Raw genomic sequence first — 21364 nt, forward strand, 5'->3', positions numbered from 1 at the left:
ACATGTACAGACAGACAGGTAACCAGTCTATCACAGGGCTGACATGTAGAGACAGACAGGTAACCAGTCTATCACAGGGAGACATGTACAGACAGACAGGTAACCAGTCTATCACAGGGCTGACATGTAGAGACAGACAGGTAACCAGTCTATCACAGGGCTGACATGTAGAGACAGACAGGTAACCAGTCTATCATAGGGCTGACATGTAGAGACAGACAGGTAACCAGTCTATCACATGGAGACATGTGGAGACAGACAGGTAACCAGTCTATCACAGGGAGACATGTAGAGACAGACAGGTAACCAGTCTATCACAGGGAGACATGTAGAGACCGACAGGTAACCAGTCTATCACAGGGGGACATGTAGAGACAGACAGGTAACCAGTCTATCACAGGGCTGACATGTAGAGACAGACAGGTAACCAGTCTATCATAGGGCTGACATGTAGAGACAGACAGGTAACCAGTCTATCACAGGGAGACATGTAGAGACAGACAGGTAACCAGTCTATCACAGGGAGACATGTACAGACAGACAGGTAACCAGTCTATCACAGGGCTGACATGTAGAGACAGACAGGTAACCAGTCTATCACAGGGAGACATGTACAGACAGACAGGTAACCAGTCTATCACAGGGCTGACATGTAGAGACAGACAGGTAACCAGTCTATCACAGGGCTGACATGTAGAGACAGACAGGTAACCAGTCTATCATAGGGCTGACATGTAGAGACAGACAGGTAACCAGTCTATCACATGGAGACATGTGGAGACAGACAGGTAACCAGTCTATCACAGGGAGACATGTAGAGACAGACAGGTAACCAGTCTATCACAGGGAGACATGTAGAGACCGACAGGTAACCAGTCTATCACAGGGGGACATGTAGAGACAGACAGGTAACCAGTCTATCACAGGGCTGACATGTAGAGACAGACAGGTAACCAGTCTATCACAGGGCTGACATGTAGAGACAGACAGGCAACCAGTCTATCACAGGGCTGACATGTAGAGACAGACAGGTAACCAGTCTATCACAGGGCCGACATGTAGAGACAGACAGGTAACCAGTCTATCACAGGGAGACATGTAGAGACAGACAGGTAACCAGTCTATCACAGGGAGACATGTAGAGACAGACAGGTAACCAGTCTATCATAGGGCTGACATGTAGAGACAGACAGGTGACCAGTCTATCACAGGGCTGACATGTAGAGACAGACAGGTAACCAGTCTATCACAGGGGGACATGTAGAGACAGACAGGTAACCAGTCTATCACAGGGAGACATGTAAAGACAGACAGGTAACCAGTCTATCACAGGGAGACATGTAGAGACAGACAGGTGACCAGTCTATCACAGGGAGACATGTAGAGACAGACAGGTAACCAGTCTATCACAGGGAGACATGTAGAGACAGACAGGTAACCAGTCTATCACAAGGAGACATGTACAGACAGACAGGTAACCAGTCTATCACAGGGCTGACATGTAGAGACAGACAGGTAACCAGTCTATCACAGGGCTGACATGTAGAGACAGACAGGTAACCAGTCTATCATAGGGCTGACATGTAGAGACAGACAGGTAACCAGTCTATCACATGGAGACATGTGGAGACAGACAGGTAACCAGTCTATCACAGGGAGACATGTAGAGACAGACAGGTAACCAGTCTATCACAGGGAGACATGTAGAGACCGACAGGTAACCAGTCTATCACAGGGGGACATGTAGAGACAGACAGGTAACCAGTCTATCATAGGGCTGACATGTAGAGACAGACAGGTGACCAGTCTATCACAGGGCTGACATGTAGAGACAGACAGGTAACCAGTCTATCACAGGGAGACATGTAGAGACAGACAGGTAACCAGTCTATCACAGGGAGACATGTAGAGACAGACAGGTAACCAGTCTATCACAGGGCTGACATGTAGAGACAGACAGGCAACCAGTCTATCACAGGGCTGACATGTAGAGACAGACAGGTAACCAGTCTATCACAGGGCCGACATGTAGAGACAGACAGGTAACCAGTCTATCACAGGGAGACATGTAGAGACAGACAGGTAACCAGTCTATCACAGGGAGACATGTAGAGACAGACAGGTAACCAGTCTATCATGGGGCCGACATGTAGAGACAGACAGGTAACCAGTCTATCACAGGGAGACATGTAGAGACAGACAGGTAACCAGTCTATCACAGGGGGACATGTAGAGACAGACAGGTAACCAGTCTTTCACAGGGAGACATGTAGAGACAGAGAGGTAACCAGTCTATCACAGGGAGACATGTAGAGACAGACAGGTAACCAGTCTATCACAGGGGGACATGTAGAGACAGACAGGTAACCAGTCTATCACAGGGAGACATGTAGAGACAGACAGGTAACCAGTCTATCACAGGGAGACATGTAGAGACAGACAGGTAACCAGTCTATCACAGGGAGACATGTAAAGACAGACAGGTAACCAGTCTATCACAGGGAGACATGTAGAGACAGACAGGTGACCAGTCTATCACAGGGAGACATGTAGAGACAGACAGGTAACCAGTCTATCACAGGGAGACATGTAGAGACAGACAGGTAACCAGTCTATCACAGGGCTGACATGTAGAGACAGACAGGTAACCAGTCTATCACAGGGAGACATGTAGAGACAGACAGGCAACCAGTCTATCACAGGGCTGACATGTAGAGACAGACAGGTAACCAGTCTATCACAGGGCCGACATGTAGAGACAGACAGGTAACCAGTCTATCACAGGGGGACATGTAGAGACAGACAGGTAACCAGTCTATCACAGGGGGACATGTAGAGACAGACAGGTAACCAGTCTATCACAGGGAGACATGTAGAGACAGACAGGTAACCAGTCTATCACAGGGAGACATGTAGAGACAGACAGGTAACCAGTCTATCACAGGGAGACATGTAAAGACAGACAGGTAACCAGTCTATCACAGGGAGACATGTAGAGACAGACATGTGACCAGTCTATCACAGGGAGACATGTAGAGACAGACAGGTAACCAGTCTATCACAGGGAGACATGTAGAGACAGACAGGTAACCAGTCTATCACAGGGCTGACATGTAGAGACAGACAGGTAACCAGTCTATCACAGGGAGACATGTAGAGACAGACAGGTAACCAGTCTATCACAGGGAGACATGTACAGACAGACAGGTAACCAGTCTATCACACAGCTGACATGTAGAGACAGACAGGTAACCAGTCTATCACAGGGCTGACATGTAGAGACAGACAGGTAACCAGTCTATCATATGGCTGACATGTAGAGACAGACAGGTAACCAGTCTATCAAATGGAGACATGTGGAGACAGACAGGTAACCAGTCTATCACAGGGAGACATGTAGAGACAGACAGGTAACCAGTCTATCACAGGGAGACATGTAGAGACCGACAGGTAACCAGTCTATCACAGGGGGACATGTAGAGACAGACAGGTAACCAGTCTATCACAGGGCTGACATGTAGAGACAGACAGGTAACCAGTCTATCACAGGGAGACATGTAGAGACAGACAGGTAACCAGTCTATCACAGGGAGACATGTAAAGACAGACAGGTAACCAGTCTATCACAGGGAGACATGTAGAGACAGACAGGTAACCAGTCTATCACAGGGAGACATGTAGAGACAGACAGGTAACCAGTCTATCACAGGGCTGACATGTAGAGACAGACAGGCAACCAGTCTATCACAGGGCTGACATGTAGAGACAGACAGGTAACCAGTCTATCACAGGGAGACATGTAGAGACAGACAGGTAACCAGTCTATCACAGGGCTGACATGTAGTGACAGACAGGCAACCAGTCTATCACAGGGCTGACATGTAGAGACAGACAGGTAACCAGTCTATCACAGGGCCGACATGTAGAGACAGACAGGTAACCAGTCTATCACAGGGAGACATGTAGAGATAGACAGGTAACCAGTCTATCATGGGGCCGACATGTAGAGACAGACAGGTAACCAGTCTATCACAGGGAGACATGTAGAGACAGACAGGTAACCAGTCTATCACAGGGGGACATGTAGAGACAGACAGGTAACCAGTCTATCACAGGGAGACATGTAGAGACAGACAGGTAACCAGTCTATCACAGGGAGACATGTAGAGACAGACAGGTAACCAGTCTATCACAGGGGGACATGTAGAGACAGACAGGTAACCAGTCTATCACAGGGAGACATGTAGAGACAGACAGGTAACCAGTCTATCACAGGGAGACATGTAGAGACAGACAGGTAACCAGTCTATCACAGGGAGACATGTAAAGACAGACAGGTAACCAGTCTATCACAGGGAGACATGTAGAGACAGACAGGTGACCAGTCTATCACAGGGAGACATGTAGAGACAGACAGGTAACCAGTCTATCACAGGGAGACATGTAGATACAGACAGGTAACCAGTCTATCACAGGGCTGACATGTAGAGACAGACAGGTAACCAGTCTATCACAGGGAGACATGTAGAGACAGACAGGTAACCAGTCTATCATAGGGCTGACATGTAGAGACAGACAGGTAACCAGTCTATCACATGGAGACATGTGGAGACAGACAGGTAACCAGTCTATCACAGGGAGACATGTAGAGACAGACAGGTAACCAGTCTATCACAGGGAGACATGTAGAGACCGACAGGTAACCAGTCTATCACAGGGGGACATGTAGAGACAGACAGGTAACCAGTCTATCATAGGGCTGACATGTAGAGACAGACAGGTGACCAGTCTATCACAGGGCTGACATGTAGAGACAGACAGGTAACCAGTCTATCACAGGGAGACATGTAGAGACAGACAGGTAACCAGTCTATCACAGGGAGACATGTAGAGACAGACAGGTAACCAGTCTATCACAGGGCTGACATGTAGAGACAGACAGGCAACCAGTCTATCACAGGGCTGACATGTAGAGACAGACAGGTAACCAGTCTATCACAGGGCCGACATGTAGAGACAGACAGGTAACCAGTCTATCACAGGGAGACATGTAGAGACAGACAGGTAACCAGTCTATCACAGGGAGACATGTAGAGACAGACAGGTAACCAGTCTATCATGGGGCCGACATGTAGAGACAGACAGGTAACCAGTCTATCACAGACAGGTAACCAGTCTATCACAGGGAGACATGTAGAGACAGACAGGTAACCAGTCTATCACAGGGGGACATGTAGAGACAGACAGGTAACCAGTCTTTCACAGGGAGACATGTAGAGACAGACAGGTAACCAGTCTATCACAGGGAGACATGTAGAGACAGACAGGTAACCAGTCTATCACAGGGAGACATGTAAAGACAGACAGGTAACCAGTCTATCACAGGGAGACATGTAGAGACAGACAGGTGACCAGTCTATCACAGGGAGACATGTAGAGACAGACAGGTAACCAGTCTATCACAGGGAGACATGTAGAGACAGACAGGTAACCAGTCTATCACAGGGCTGACATGTAGAGACAGACAGGTAACCAGTCTATCACAGGGAGACATGTAGAGACAGACAGGCAACCAGTCTATCACAGGGCTGACATGTAGAGACAGACAGGTAACCAGTCTATCACAGGGCCGACATGTAGAGACAGACAGGTAACCAGTCTATCACAGGGGGACATGTAGAGACAGACAGGTAACCAGTCTATCACAGGGGGACATGTAGAGACAGACAGGTAACCAGTCTATCACAGGGAGACATGTAGAGACAGACAGGTAACCAGTCTATCACAGGGAGACATGTAGAGACAGACAGGTAACCAGTCTATCACAGGGAGACATGTAAAGACAGACAGGTAACCAGTCTATCACAGGGAGACATGTAGAGACAGACATGTGACCAGTCTATCACAGGGAGACATGTAGAGACAGACAGGTAACCAGTCTATCACAGGGAGACATGTAGAGACAGACAGGTAACCAGTCTATCACAGGGCTGACATGTAGAGACAGACAGGTAACCAGTCTATCACAGGGAGACATGTAGAGACAGACAGGTAACCAGTCTATCACAGGGAGACATGTAGAGACAGACAGGTAACCAGTCTATCACACAGCTGACATGTAGAGACAGACAGGTAACCAGTCTATCACAGGGCTGACATGTAGAGACAGACAGGTAACCAGTCTATCATATGGCTGACATGTAGAGACAGACAGGTAACCAGTCTATCAAATGGAGACATGTGGAGACAGAGAGGTAACCAGTCTATCACAGGGAGACATGTAGAGACAGACAGGTAACCAGTCTATCCCAGGGAGACATGTAGAGACCGACAGGTAACCAGTCTATCACAGGGGGACATGTAGAGACAGACAGGTAACCAGTCTATCACAGGGCTGACATGTAGAGACAGACAGGTAACCAGTCTATCACAGGGAGACATGTAGAGACAGACAGGTAACCAGTCTATCACAGGGAGACATGTAAAGACAGACAGGTAACCAGTCTATCACAGGGAGACATGTAGAGACCGACAGGTAACCAGTCTATCACAGGGAGACATGTAGAGACAGACAGGTAACCAGTCTATCACAGGGCTGACATGTAGAGACAGACAGGCAACCAGTCTATCACAGGGAGACATGTAGAGACAGACAGGTAACCAGTCTATCACAGGGCTGACATGTAGAGACAGACAGGTAACCAGTCTATCACAGGGAGACATGTAGAGACAGACAGGTAACCAGTCTATCACAGGGCTGACATGTAGAGACAGACAGGCAACCAGTCTATCACAGGGAGACATGTAGAGACAGACAGGTAACCAGTCTATCACAGGGCTGACATGTAGAGACAGACAGGTAACCAGTCTATCACAGGGAGACATGTAGAGACAGACAGGCAACCAGTCTATCACAGGGCTGACATGTAGAGACAGACAGGTAACCAGTCTATCACAGGGCCGACATGTAGAGACAGACAGGTAACCAGTCTATCACAGGGGGACATGTAGAGACAGACAGGTAACCAGTCTATCACAGGGGGACATGTAGAGACAGACAGGTAACCAATCTATCACATGGAGACATGTGGAGACAGACAGGTAACCAGGCTATCACAGGGAGACATGTAGAGACAGACAGGTAACCAGTCTATCACAGGGAGACATGTAGAGACAGACAGGTAACCAGTCTATCACAGGGAGACATGTAGAGACAGACAGGTAACCAGTCTATCACGGGGCCGACATTTAGAGACAGACAGGTAACCAGTCTATCACAGGGAGACATGTAGAGACAGACAGGTAACCAGTCTATCACAGGGCTGACATGTAGAGACAGACAGGTGACCAGTCTATCACAGGGCTGACATGTAGAGAGAGACAGGTGACCAGTCTATCACAGGGCTGACATGTAGAGACAGACAGGTAACCAGTCTATCACAGGCTGACATGTAGAGACAGACAGGTGACCAGTCTATCACAGGGCTGACATGTAGAGACAGACAGGTAACCAGTCTATCACAGGGAGACATGTAGAGACAGACAGGTAACCAGTCTATCACAGGGAGACATGTAGAGACAGACAGGTAACCAGTCTATCACAGGGAGACATGTAGAGACAGACAGGTAACCAGTCTATCACAGGGCTGAAATGTAGAGACAGACAGGCAACCAGTCTATCACAGGGCTGACATGTAGAGACAGACAGGTAACCAGTCTATCACATGGAGACATGTGGAGACAGACAGGTAACCAGTCTATCACAGGGAAACATGTAGAGACAGACAAGTAACCAGTCTATCACAGGGAGACATGTAGAGACCGACAGGTAACCAGTCTATCACAGGGGGACATGTAGAGACAGACAGGTAACCAGTCTATCACAGGGCTGACATGTAGAGACAGACAGGTAACCAGTCTATCACAGGGAGACATGTAGAGACAGACAGGTAACCAGTCTATCACAGGGAGACATGTAGAGACAGACAGGTAACCAGTCTATCACAGGGCTGACATGTAGAGACAGACAGGCAACCAGTCTATCACAGGGCTGACATGTAGAGACAGACAGGTAACCAGTCTATCACAGGGCTGACATGTAGAGACAGACAGGTAACCAGTCTATCATAGGGCTGACATGTAGAGACAGACAGGTAACCAGTCTATCACATGGAGACATGTGGAGACAGACAGGTAACCAGTCTATCACAGGGAGACATGTAGAGACCGACAGGTAACCAGTCTATCACAGGGAGACATGTAGAGACAGACAGGTAACCAGTCTATCACAGGGAGACATGTAGAGACAGACAGGTAACCAGTCTATCACGGGGCCGACATGGAGAGACAGACAGGTAACCAGTCTATCACAGGGAGACATGTAGAGACAGACAGGTAACCAGTCTATCACAGGGGGACATGTAGAGACAAACAGGTAACCAGTCTATCACAGGGAGACATGTAGAGACAGACAGGTAACCAGTATATCACATGGAGACATGTAGACAGACAGGTAACCAGTCTATCACAGGGGGACATGTAGAGACAGACAGGTAACCAGTCTATCACAGGGAGACATGTAGAGACAGACAGGTAACCAGTCTATCACAGGGAGACATGGAGAGACAGACAGGTAACCAGTCTATCACAGGGAGACATGTAAAGACAGACAGGTAACCAGTCTATCACAGGGAGACATGTAGAGACAGACAGGTGACCAGTCTATCACAGGGAGACATGTAGAGACAGACAGGTAACCAGTCTATCACAGGGGGACATGTAGAGACAGACAGGTAACCAGTCTATCACAGGGAGACATGTAGAGACAGATAGGTAACCAGTCTATCACAGGGAGACATGTAGAGACAGACAGGTAACCAGTCTATCACGGGGCCGACATGTAGAGACAGACAGGTAACCAGTCTATCACAGGGAGACATGTAGAGACAGACAGGTAACCAGTCTATCACAGGGGGACATGTAGAGACAGACAGGTAACCAATCTATCACATGGAGACATGTGGAGACAGACAGGTAACCAGTCTATCACAGGGAGACATGTAGAGACAGACAGGTAACCAGTCTATCACAGGGAGACATGTAGAGACAGACAGGTAACCAGTCTATCACAGGGAGACATGTAGAGACAGACAGGTAACCAGTCTATCACGGGGCCGACATTTAGAGACAGACAGGTAACCAGTCTATCACAGGGAGACATGTAGAGACAGACAGGTAACCAGTCTATCACAGGGCTGACATGTAGAGACAGACAGGTGACCAGTCTATCACAGGGCTGACATGTAGAGAGAGACAGGTGACCAGTCTATCACAGGGCTGACATGTAGAGACAGACAGGTAACCAGTCTATCACAGGCTGACATGTAGAGACAGACAGGTGACCAGTCTATCACAGGGCTGACATGTAGAGACAGACAGGTAACCAGTCTATCACAGGGAGACATGTAGAGACAGACAGGTAACCAGTCTATCACAGGGAGACATGTAGAGACAGACAGGTAACCAGTCTATCACAGGGAGACATGTAGAGACAGACAGGTAACCAGTCTATCACAGGGCTGAAATGTAGAGACAGACAGGCAACCAGTCTATCACAGGGCTGACATGTAGAGACAGACAGGTAACCAGTCTATCACATGGAGACATGTGGAGACAGACAGGTAACCAGTCTATCACAGGGAAACATGTAGAGACAGACAAGTAACCAGTCTATCACAGGGAGACATGTAGAGACCGACAGGTAACCAGTCTATCACAGGGGGACATGTAGAGACAGACAGGTAACCAGTCTATCACAGGGCTGACATGTAGAGACAGACAGGTAACCAGTCTATCACAGGGAGACATGTAGAGACAGACAGGTAACCAGTCTATCACAGGGAGACATGTAGAGACAGACAGGTAACCAGTCTATCACAGGGCTGACATGTAGAGACAGACAGGCAACCAGTCTATCACAGGGCTGACATGTAGAGACAGACAGGTAACCAGTCTATCACAGGGCCGACATGTAGAGACAGACAGGTAACCAGTCTATCACAGGGAGACATGTAGAGACAGACAGGTAACCAGTCTATCACAGGGAGACATGTAGCGACAGACAGGTAACCAGTCTATCATGGGGCCGACATGTAGAGACAGACAGGTAACCAGTCTATCACAGGGAGACATGTAGAGACAGACAGGTAACCAGTCTATCACAGGGGGACATCTAGAGACAGACAGGTAACCAGTCTATCACAGGGAGACATGTAGAGACAGACAGGTAACCAGTCTATCACAGGGAGACATGTAGAGACAGACAGGTAACCAGTCTATCACAGGGGGACATGTAGAGACAGACAGGTAACCAGTCTATCACAGGGAGACATGTAGAGACAGACAGGTAACCAGTCTATCACAGGGAGACATGTAGAGACAGACAGGTAACCAGTCTATCACAGGGAGACATGTAGAGACAGACAGGTAACCAGTCTATCACAGGGAGACATGTAAAGACAGACAGGTAACCAGTCTATCACAGGGAGACATGTAGAGACAGACAGGCAACCAGTCTATCACAGGGCTGACATGTAGAGACAGACAGGTAACCAGTCTATCACAGGGCCGACATGTAGAGACAGACAGGTAACCAGTCTATCACAGGGAGACATGTAGAGACAGACAGGTAACCAGTCTATCACAGGGAGACATGTAGAGACAGACAGGTAACCAGTCTATCATGGGGCCGACATGTAGAGACAGACAGGTAACCAGTCTATCACAGGGAGACATGTAGAGACAGACAGGTAACCAGTCTATCACAGGGGGACATGTAGAGACAGACAGGTAACCAGTCTATCACAGGGAGACATGTAGAGACAGACAGGTAACCAGTCTATCACAGGGAGACATGTAGAGACAGACAGGTAACCAGTCTATCACAGGGGGACATGTAGAGACAGACAGGTAACCAGTCTATCACAGGGAGACATGTAGAGACAGACAGGTAACCAGTCTATCACAGGGAGACATGTAGAGACAGACAGGTAACCAGTCTATCACAGGGAGACATGTAAAGACAGACAGGTAACCAGTCTATCACAGGGAGACATGTAGAGACAGACAGGTGACCAGTCTATCACAGGGAGACATGTAGAGACAGACAGGTAACCAGTCTATCACAGGGAGACATGTAGAGACAGACAGGTAACCAGTCTATCACAGGGCTGACATGTAGAGACAGACAGGTAACCAGTCTATCACAGGGAGACATGTAGAGACAGACAGGTAACCAGTCTATCACAGGGAGACATGTACAGACAGACAGGTAACCAGTCTATCACAGGGCTGACATGTAGAGACAGACAGGTAACCAGTCTATCACAGGGCTGACATGTAGAGACAGACAGGTAACCAGTCTATCATAGGGCTGACATGTAGAGACAGACAGGTAACCAGTCTATCACATGGAGACATGTGGAGACAGACACGTAACCAGTCTATCACAGGGAGACATGTAGAGACAGACAGGTAACCAGTCTATCACAGGGAGACATGTAGAGACCGACAGGTAACCAGTCTATCACAGGGGGACATGTAGAGACAGACAGGTAACCAGTCTATCACATGGAGACATGTAGAGACCGACAGGTAACCAGTCTATCACAGGGAGACATGTAGAGACCGACAGGTAACCAGTCTATCACAGGGAGACATGTAGAGACAGACAGGTAACCAGTCTATCACAGGGAGACATGTAGAGACAGACAGGTAACCAGTCTATCACAGGGCCGACATGTAGAGACAGACAGGTAACCAGTCTATCACAGGGAGACATGTAGAGACAGACAGGTAACCAGTCTATCACAGGGGGACATGTAGAGACAGACAGGTAACCAGTCTATCACATGGAGACATGTAGAGACCGACAGGTAACCAGTCTATCACAGGGAGACATGTAGAGACCGACAGGTAACCAGTCTATCACAGGGAGACATGTAGAGACAGACAGGTAACCAGTCTATCACAGGGAGACATGTAGAGACAGACAGGTAACCAGTCTATCACGGGGCCGACATGTAGAGACAGACAGGTAACCAGTCTATCACAGGGAGACATGTAGAGACAGACAGGTAACCAGTCTATCACAGGGGGACATGTAGAGACAGACAGGTAACCAGTCTATCACAGGGAGACATGTAGAGACAGACAGGTAACCAGTCTATCACATGGAGACATGTAGAGACAGACAGGTAACCAGTCTATCACAGGGGGACATGTAGAGACAGACAGGTAACCAGTCTATCACAGGGAGACATGTAGAGACAGACAGGTAACCAGTCTATCACAGGGAGACATGGAGAGACAGACAGGTAACCAGTCTATCACAGGGAGACATGTAAAGACAGACAGGTATCCAGTCTATCACAGGGAGACATGTAGAGACAGACAGGTGACCAGTCTATCACAGGGAGACATGTAGAGACAGACAGGTAACCAGTCTATCACAGGGGGACATGTAGAGACAGACAGGTAACCAGTCTATCACAGGGAGACATGTAGAGACAGATAGGTAACCAGTCTATCACAGGGAGACATGTAGAGACAGACAGGTAACCAGTCTATCACGGGGCCGACATGTAGAGACAGACAGGTAACCAGTCTATCACAGGGAGACATGTAGAGACAGACAGGTAACCAGTCTATCACAGGGGGACATGTAGAGACAGACAGGTAACCAGTCTATCACAGGGAGACATGTGGAGACAGACAGGTAACCAGTCTATCACAGGGAGACATGTAGAGACAGACAGGTAACCAGTCTATCACAGGGAGACATGTAGAGACAGACAGGTAACCAGTCTATCACAGGGAGACATGTAGAGACAGACAGGTAACCAGTCTATCACGGGGCCGACATTTAGAGACAGACAGGTAACCAGTCTATCACAGGGAGACATGTAGAGACAGACAGGTAACCAGTCTATCACAGGGAGACATGTACAGACAGACAGGTAACCAGTCTATCACAGGGCTGACATGTAGAGACAGACAGGTAACCAGTCTATCACAGGGCTGACATGTAGAGACAGACAGGTAACCAGTCTATCATAGGGCTGACATGTAGAGACAGACAGGTAACCAGTCTATCACAGGGAGACATGTAGAGACAGACAGGTAACCAGTCTATCACAGGGAGACATGTACAGACAGACAGGTAACCAGTCTATCACAGGGCTGACATGTAGAGACAGACAGGTAACCAGTCTATCACAGGGAGACATGTACAGACAGACAGGTAACCAGTCTATCACAGGGCTGACATGTAGAGACAGACAGGTAACCAGTCTATCACAGGGCTGACATGTAGAGACAGACAGGTAACCAGTCTATCATAGGGCTGACATGTAGAGACAGACAGGTAACCAGTCTATCACATGGAGACATGTGGAGACAGACAGGTAACCAGTCTATCACAGGGAGACATGTAGAGACAGACAGGTAACCAGTCTATCACAGGGAGACATGTAGAGACCGACAGGTAACCAGTCTATCACAGGGGGACATGTAGAGACAGACAGGTAACCAGTCTATCACAGGGCTGACATGTAGAGACAGACAGGTAACCAGTCTATCATAGGGCTGACATGTAGAGACAGACAGGTAACCAGTCTATCACAGGGAGACATGTAGAGACAGACAGGTAACCAGTCTATCACAGGGAGACATGTACAGACAGACAGGTAACCAGTCTATCACAGGGCTGACATGTAGAGACAGACAGGTAACCAGTCTATCACAGGGAGACATGTACAGACAGACAGGTAACCAGTCTATCACAGGGCTGACATGTAGAGACAGACAGGTAACCAGTCTATCACAGGGCTGACATGTAGAGACAGACAGGTAACCAGTCTATCATAGGGCTGACATGTAGAGACAGACAGGTAACCAGTCTATCACATGGAGACATGTGGAGACAGACAGGTAACCAGTCTATCACAGGGAGACATGTAGAGACAGACAGGTAACCAGTCTATCACAGGGAGACATGTAGAGACCGACAGGTAACCAGTCTATCACAGGGGGACATGTAGAGACAGACAGGTAACCAGTCTATCACAGGGCTGACATGTAGAGACAGACAGGTAACCAGTCTATCACAGGGCTGACATGTAGAGACAGACAGGCAACCAGTCTATCACAGGGCTGACATGTAGAGACAGACAGGTAACCAGTCTATCACAGGGCCGACATGTAGAGACAGACAGGTAACCAGTCTATCACAGGGAGACATGTAAAGACAGACAGGTAACCAGTCTATCACAGGGAGACATGTAGAGACAGACAGGTGACCAGTCTATCACAGGGAGACATGTAGAGACAGACAGGTAACCAGTCTATCACAGGGAGACATGTAGAGACAGACAGGTAACCAGTCTATCACAGGGCTGACATGTAGAGACAGACAGGTAACCAGTCTATCACATGGAGACATGTGGAGACAGACAGGTAACCAGTCTATCACAGGGAGACATGTAGAGACAGACAGGTAACCAGTCTATCACAGGGAGACATGTAGAGACCGACAGGTAACCAGTCTATCACAGGGGGACATGTAGAGACAGACAGGTAACCAGTCTATCATAGGGCTGACATGTAGAGACAGACAGGTGACCAGTCTATCACAGGGCTGACATGTAGAGACAGACAGGTAACCAGTCTATCACAGGGAGACATGTAGAGACAGACAGGTAACCAGTCTATCACAGGGAGACATGTAGAGACAGACAGGTAACCAGTCTATCACAGGGCTGACATGTAGAGACAGACAGGCAACCAGTCTATCACAGGGCTGACATGTAGAGACAGACAGGTAACCAGTCTATCACAGGGCCGACATGTAGAGACAGACAGGTAACCAGTCTATCACAGGGAGACATGTAGAGACAGACAGGTAACCAGTCTATCACAGGGAGACATGTAGAGACAGACAGGTAACCAGTCTATCATGGGGCCGACATGTAGAGACAGACAGGTAACCAGTCTATCACAGGGAGACATGTAGAGACAGACAGGTAACCAGTCTATCACAGGGGGACATGTAGAGACAGACAGGTAACCAGTCTTTCACAGGGAGACATGTAGAGACAGAGAGGTAACCAGTCTATCACAGGGAGACATGTAGAGACAGACAGGTAACCAGTCTATCACAGGGGGACATGTAGAGACAGACAGGTAACCAGTCTATCACAGGGAGACATGTAGAGACAGACAGGTAACCAGTCTATCACAGGGAGACATGTAGAGACAGACAGGTAACCAGTCTATCACAGGGAGACATGTAAAGACAGACAGGTAACCAGTCTATCACAGGGAGACATGTAGAGACAGACAGGTGACCAGTCTATCACAGGGAGACATGTAGAGACAGACAGGTAACCAGTCTATCACAGGGAGACATGTAGAGACAGACAGGTAACCAGTCTATCACAGGGCTGACATGTAGAGACAGACAGGTAACCAGTCTATCACAGGGAGACATGTAGAGACAGACAGGCAACCAGTCTATCACAGGGCTGACATGTAGAGACAGACAGGTAACCAGTCTATCACAGGGCCGACATGTAGAGACAGACAGGTAACCAGTCTATCACAGGGGGACATGTAGAGACAGACAGGTAACCAGTCTATCACAGGGGGACATGTAGAGACAGACAGGTAACCAGTCTATCACAGGGAGACATGTAGAGACAGACAGGTAACCAGTCTATCACAGGGAGACATGTAGAGACAGACAGGTAACCAGTCTATCACAGGGAGACATGTAAAGACAGACAGGTAACCAGTCTATCACAGGGAGACATGTAGAGACAGACATGTGACCAGTCTATCACAGGGAGACATGTAGAGACAGACAGGTAACCAGTCTATCACAGGGAGACATGTAGAGACAGACAGGTAACCAGTCTATCACAGGGCTGACATGTAGAGACAGACAGGTAACCAGTCTATCACAGGGAGACATGTAGAGACAGACAGGTAACCAGTCTATCACAGGGAGACATGTACAGACAGACAGGTAACCAGTCTATCACACAGCTGACATGTAGAGACAGACAGGTAACCAGTCTATCACAGGGCTGACATGTAGAGACAGACAGGTAACCAGTCTATCATATGGCTGACATGTAGAGACAGACAGGTAACCAGTCTATCAAATGGAGACATGTGGAGACAGACAGGTAACCAGTCTATCACAGGGAGACATGTAGAGACAGACAGGTAACCAGTCTATCACAGGGAGACATGTAGAGACCGACAGGTAACCAGTCTATCACAGGGGGACATGTAGAGACAGACAGGTAACCAGTCTATCACAGGGCTGACATGTAGAGACAGACAGGTAACCAGTCTATCACAGGGAGACATGTAGAGACAGACAGGTAACCAGTCTATCACAGGGAGACATGTAAAGACAGACAGGTAACCAGTCTATCACAGGGAGACATGTAGAGACAGACAGGTAACCAGTCTATCACAGGGAGACATGTAGAGACAGACAGGTAACCAGTCTATCACAGGGCTGACATGTAGAGACAGACAGGCAACCAGTCTATCACAGGGCTGACATGTAGAGACAGACAGGTAACCAGTCTATCACAGGGAGACATGTAGAGACAGACAGGTAACCAGTCTATCACAGGGCTGACATGTAGTGACAGACAGGCAACCAGTCTATCACAGGGCTGACATGTAGAGACAGACAGGTAACCAGTCTATCACAGGGCCGACATGTAGAGACAGACAGGTAACCAGTCTATCACAGGGAGACATGTAGAGATAGACAGGTAACCAGTCTATCATGGGGCCGACATGTAGAGACAGACAGGTAACCAGTCTATCACAGGGAGACATGTAGAGACAGACAGGTAACCAGTCTATCACAGGGGGACATGTAGAGACAGACAGGTAACCAGTCTATCACAGGGAGACATGTAGAGACAGACAGGTAACCAGTCTATCACAGGGAGACATGTAGAGACAGACAGGTAACCAGTCTATCACAGGGGGACATGTAGAGACAGACAGGTAACCAGTCTATCACAGGGAGACATGTAGAGACAGACAGGTAACCAGTCTATCACAGGGAGACATGTAGAGACAGACAGGTAACCAGTCTATCACAGGGAGACATGTAAAGACAGACAGGTAACCAGTCTATCACAGGGAGACATGTAGAGACAGACAGGTGACCAGTCTATCACAGGGAGACATGTAGAGACAGACAGGTAACCAGTCTATCACAGGGAGACATGTAGATACAGACAGGTAACCAGTCTATCACAGGGCTGACATGTAGAGACAGACAGGTAACCAGTCTATCACAGGGAGACATGTAGAGACAGACAGGTAACCAGTCTATCATAGGGCTGACATGTAGAGACAGACAGGTAACCAGTCTATCACATGGAGACATGTGGAGACAGACAGGTAACCAGTCTATCACAGGGAGACATGTAGAGACAGACAGGTAACCAGTCTATCACAGGGAGACATGTAGAGACCGACAGGTAACCAGTCTATCACAGGGGGACATGTAGAGACAGACAGGTAACCAGTCTATCATAGGGCTGACATGTAGAGACAGACAGGTGACCAGTCTATCACAGGGCTGACATGTAGAGACAGACAGGTAACCAGTCTATCACAGGGAGACATGTAGAGACAGACAGGTAACCAGTCTATCACAGGGAGACATGTAGAGACAGACAGGTAACCAGTCTATCACAGGGCTGACATGTAGAGACAGACAGGCAACCAGTCTATCACAGGGCTGACATGTAGAGACAGACAGGTAACCAGTCTATCACAGGGCCGACATGTAGAGACAGACAGGTAACCAGTCTATCACAGGGAGACATGTAGAGACAGACAGGTAACCAGTCTATCACAGGGAGACATGTAGAGACAGACAGGTAACCAGTCTATCATGGGGCCGACATGTAGAGACAGACAGGTAACCAGTCTATCACAGACAGGTAACCAGTCTATCACAGGGAGACATGTAGAGACAGACAGGTAACCAGTCTATCACAGGGGGACATGTAGAGACAGACAGGTAACCAGTCTTTCACAGGGAGACATGTAGAGACAGACAGGTAACCAGTCTATCACAGGGAGACATGTAGAGACAGACAGGTAACCAGTCTATCACAGGGAGACATGTAAAGACAGACAGGTAACCAGTCTATCACAGGGAGACATGTAGAGACAGACAGGTGACCAGTCTATCACAGGGAGACATGTAGAGACAGACATGTGACCAGTCTATCACAGGGAGACATGTAGAGACAGACAGGTAACCAGTCTATCACAGGGAGACATGTAGAGACAGACAGGTAACCAGTCTATCACAGGGCTGACATGTAGAGACAGACAGGTAACCAGTCTATCACAGGGAGACATGTAGAGACAGACAGGTAACCAGTCTATCACAGGGAGACATGTACAGACAGACAGGTAACCAGTCTATCACACAGCTGACATGTAGAGACAGACAGGTAACCAGTCTATCACAGGGCTGACATGTAGAGACAGACAGGTAACCAGTCTATCATATGGCTGACATGTAGAGACAGACAGGTAACCAGTCTATCAAATGGAGACATGTGGAGACAGACAGGTAACCAGTCTATCACAGGGAGACATGTAGAGACAGACAGGTAACCAGTCTATCACAGGGAGACATGTAGAGACCGACAGGTAACCAGTCTATCACAGGGGGACATGTAGAGACAGACAGGTAACCAGTCTATCACAGGGCTGACATGTAGAGACAGACAGGTAACCAGTCTATCACAGGGAGACATGTAGAGACAGACAGGTAACCAGTCTATCACAGGGAGACATGTAAAGACAGACAGGTAACCAGTCTATCACAGGGAGACATGTAGAGACAGACAGGTAACCAGTCTATCACAGGGAGACATGTAGAGACAGACAGGTAACCAGTCTATCACAGGGCTGACATGTAGAGACAGACAGGCAACCAGTCTATCACAGGGCTGACATGTAGAGACAGACAGGTAACCAGTCTATCACAGGGAGACATGTAGAGACAGACAGGTAACCAGTCTATCACAGGGCTGACATGTAGTGACAGACAGGCAACCAGTCTATCACAGGGCTGACATGTAGAGACAGACAGGTAACCAGTCTATCACAGGGCCGACATGTAGAGACAGACAGGTAACCAGTCTATCACAGGGAGACATGTAGAGATAGACAGGTAACCAGTCTATCATGGGGCCGACATGTAGAGACAGACAGGTAACCAGTCTATCACAGGGAGACATGTAGAGACAGACAGGTAACCAGTCTATCACAGGGGGACATGTAGAGACAGACAGGTAACCAGTCTATCACAGGGAGACATGTAGAGACAGACAGGTAACCAGTCTATCACAGGGAGACATGTAGAGACAGACAGGTAACCAGTCTATCACAGGGGGACATGTAGAGACAGACAGGTAACCAGTCTATCACAGGGAGACATGTAGAGACAGACAGGTAACCAGTCTATCACAGGGAGACATGTAGAGACAGACAGGTAACCAGTCTATCACAGGGAGACATGTAAAGACAGACAGGTAACCAGTCTATCACAGGGAGACATGTAGAGACAGACAGGTGACCAGTCTATCACAGGGAGACATGTACAGACAGACAGGTAACCAGTCTATCACACAGCTGACATGTAGAGACAGACAGGTAACCAGTCTATCACAGGGCTGACATGTAGAGACAGACAGGTAACCAGTCTATCATATGGCTGACATGTAGAGACAGACAGGTAACCAGTCTATCAAATGGAGACATGTGGAGACAGACAGGTAACCAGTCTATCACAGGGAGACATGTAGAGACAGACAGGTAACCAGTCTATCACAGGGAGACATGTAGAGACCGACAGGTAACCAGTCTATCACAGGGGGACATGTAGAGACAGACAGGTAACCAGTCTATCACAGGGCTGACATGTAGAGACAGACAGGTAACCAGTCTATCACAGGGAGACATGTAGAGACAGACAGGTAACCAGTCTATCACAGGGAGACATGTAAAGACAGACAGGTAACCAGTCTATCACAGGGAGACATGTAGAGACAGACAGGTAACCAGTCTATCACAGGGAGACATGTAGAGACAGACAGGTAACCAGTCTATCACAGGGCTGACATGTAGAGACAGACAGGCAACCAGTCTATCACAGGGCTGACATGTAGAGACAGACAGGTAACCAGTCTATCACAGGGAGACATGTAGAGACAGACAGGTAACCAGTCTATCACAGGGCTGACATGTAGTGACAGACAGGCAACCAGTCTATCACAGGGCTGACATGTAGAGACAGACAGGTAACCAGTCTATCACAGGGCCGACATGTAGAGACAGACAGGTAACCAGTCTATCACAGGGAGACATGTAGAGATAGACAGGTAACCAGTCTATCATGGGGCCGACATGTAGAGACAGACAGGTAACCAGTCTATCACAGGGAGACATGTAGAGACAGACAGGTAACCAGTCTATCACAGGGGGACATGTAGAGACAGACAGGTAACCAGTCTATCACAGGGAGACATGTAGAGACAGACAGGTAACCAGTCTATCACAGGGAGACATGTAGAGACAGACAGGTAACCAGTCTATCACAGGGGGACATGTAGAGACAGACAGGTAACCAGTCTATCACAGGGAGACATGTAGAGACAGACAGGTAACCAGTCTATCACAGGGAGACATGTAGAGACAGACAGGTAACCAGTCTATCACAGGGAGACATGTAAAGACAGACAGGTAACCAGTCTATCACAGGGAGACATGTAGAGACAGACAGGTGACCAGTCTATCACAGGGAGACATGTAGAGACAGACAGGTAACCAGTCTATCACAGGGAGACATGTAGATACAGACAGGTAACCAGTCTATCACAGGGCTGACATGTAGAGACAGACAGGTAACCAGTCTATCACAGGGAGACATGTAGAGACAGACAGGTAACCAGTCTATCATAGGGCTGACATGTAGAGACAGACAGGTAACCAGTCTATCACATGGAGACATGTGGAGACAGACAGGTAACCAGTCTATCACAGGGAGACATGTAGAGACAGACAGGTAACCAGTCTATCACAGGGAGACATGTAGAGACCGACAGGTAACCAGTCTATCACAGGGGGACATGTAGAGACAGACAGGTAACCAGTCTATCATAGGGCTGACATGTAGAGACAGACAGGTGACCAGTCTATCACAGGGCTGACATGTAGAGACAGACAGGTAACCAGTCTATCA

The sequence above is a fragment of the Eutrigla gurnardus genome, assembly GCF_963514095.1.
Source record: "Eutrigla gurnardus genome assembly, chromosome: 11".
NCBI lineage: Eukaryota > Metazoa > Chordata > Actinopteri > Perciformes > Triglidae > Eutrigla > Eutrigla gurnardus.